The sequence below is a fragment of the Danio aesculapii genome, chromosome 8 (genome assembly GCF_903798145.1).
Source record: "Danio aesculapii chromosome 8, fDanAes4.1, whole genome shotgun sequence".
Classification (NCBI taxonomy): Eukaryota; Metazoa; Chordata; class Actinopteri; order Cypriniformes; family Danionidae; genus Danio; species Danio aesculapii.
The window spans coordinates 49,217,790-49,220,453 of NC_079442.1; positions in this window are offsets into that span (position 1 = coordinate 49,217,790).

The window sequence follows — 2,664 nt, forward strand, 5'->3', positions numbered from 1 at the left end:
CGGATGGTTTTTGCTTGTTTTATAACAGTAAAAATCAGAATAAGATATATTATTATTATTATTATTATCAGTGTTAATGGCCTTTAATAAGTTAATAATTTATATTATTATGTCAGTTGTTCTGTAAATCTTGAAGTAAAGCTTGCTAATAAATGTGAATAATGTAAAAGATGTCGCTGTGTTTGTTTCATATGCACATGATTGATCGGTATTTGTTTGTTGACTTACGGTAAAATGTATTTACTTGAAATTAATTTGAGGTGAAATAAAAATAGTTTTTATTATATTTAATTTGCACTGAAAATTTTTACTAAAACTAAAATCTATTTAAAAATATTTTCTATATATTTAAAAATATATTTATTTATTTATTTAAATAATAATATATAAATAACATAAATTAATAATATATAAATAAGAATAAACAATAATATTTAAAAATATATTTATTTATTTATTTAAATAATAATATATAAATAACATAAATTAATAATATATAAATAAGAATAAACAATGATAATATTTAAAAATATATTTATTTATTTATTTAAATAATAATATATAAATAACATAAATTAATCATATATAAATAAGAATAAACAATAATATTTAAAAATATATTTATTTATTTATTTAAATAATAATATATAAATAATACAAATTAATAATATATAAATAAGAATAAACACTAATAATATAAAATATATTTATTTATTTATTTAAATAATAATATATAAATAATATAAATTAATAATATATAAATAAGAATAAACAATAATATTTAAAAATATATTTATTTATTTATTTAAATAATAATATATAAATAACATAAATTAATAATATATAAATAAGAATAAACACTAATAATATAAAATATATTTATTTATTTATTTAAATAATAATATATAAATAATATAAATTAATAATATATAAATAAGAATTAACAATAATAATATAAAAATATATTTATTTATTTAAAAAATAAAAATATATAGTATTTTAAAATCATTCAGATGAAAATGGAAAACGTAAATATTAAGTGAATATTTATTACTTGAAATAAATTTGAGATGAAATGAAGAGTGATATTGCTCATTTTAATTTAGTTTAACTTTAACTAAATTAACTTTAAACTAATTTTAGTTGAACTAAAAAATATAACTGAAATCTATTTTAAAATCTATATTAATTAAATAATTAATTATTAAAATAAATTCATTTTTAAATGTATTTATTTATTTACTTAAATATATTTAAGAATATATCTATTTAAGTAATTGCAAAAATATATGTATTTCAGTATTAAAAAAAATAGACCATGCAAATAAAAATAAAAAACTTAAACATTAAGTAAATAATTATTACAAAATGAAAGCAATATTGTAATCATTTTATTTAGTTTAACTTGTACTGAAAATTAAAACTGAAATCTTATTTTTAAATATTGTATATATTCAAAAATATATTTATTTAAATGATTATTATCATTAAATGATATTTCTCTATATATATATCTTTTTTAATATTTAAAAATAAGAAAACATCCAGAGGACAATAGAAAACTTAAATATTAAATAAATAATTATTACTTGAAATAAACTAGAGATGAGATAAAAAGGGCAATATTTCTCATTTTAATTTAGTTTAACTTTTGCTAAAACTTTTAACTGAAATGTGTTTTAAAAATATATTAAGTAAATAAATAATCATTTTTAAAAAAGTATTTTTAAACGTATTTTTATTTAAATATATTGAAATATATATATATAGATATAGATATTTAAATAAATACAAACGTAAATATTAAGTAAACGGTTATTATTGAAATACATTTGGGATGAAATAAAATCGCAATATTTCTCGTTTCAATTTAGTTTAACTTGTGCTAAAATTTTTAACTTAAATCTGTTTTAAAAAAGTATCTTTTAAATGTATTCTTTATTTAAATAAATATTTCAAAATATATCTATATAAATAAAAACAAAACTATTTCAGTATTTTAAAATAACTAGATTATTCAAATGAAAAAAGAAAACTTAAATATTGAGTAAATCAGTGTTTCCCAACCCTGTTCCTGAAGGCACACCAACAGTACACATTTTCAACCTCTCCCTAATCAAACACACCTGAATCAACTTATCATAACATCAGAAGAGACTCCAACACCTGAAGTTAATGAGTCAGAAAAGGGAGACATCCAAAATATGTACTGTTGGTGTGCCTCCAGGAACAGGGCTGGGAAACACTGGAGTAAATAATTATTACTTGAAATAAATTTGAGATGAGATAAAAAAGGCAATATTTCTCAATTTAATTTAATGACTGAAATCTCTTTTTAAAAGATATTGTATATTATAAAAAATATATATTTATTTAAATGCAAAAATCTATATTTCAATATTTAAAAATAAAAACTAAATCAATCAGATGAAAAAAGAAACTTAAATATTAAGTGAATGATGAAATATTATGTAGTATTTGTAAAATATTATGTAAAAGTCAATAAAAGTGAATAATTATTTCATTTTTGTTTATTTTGAGAATATAAATATTCACTAAATGATGTGAAATGTTGTCGTATACTAAAATAGTTCAATTCAATTCAATTCACCTTTATTTGTATAGCGCTTATACAATGTAGATTGTGTCAAAGCAGCTTCACAT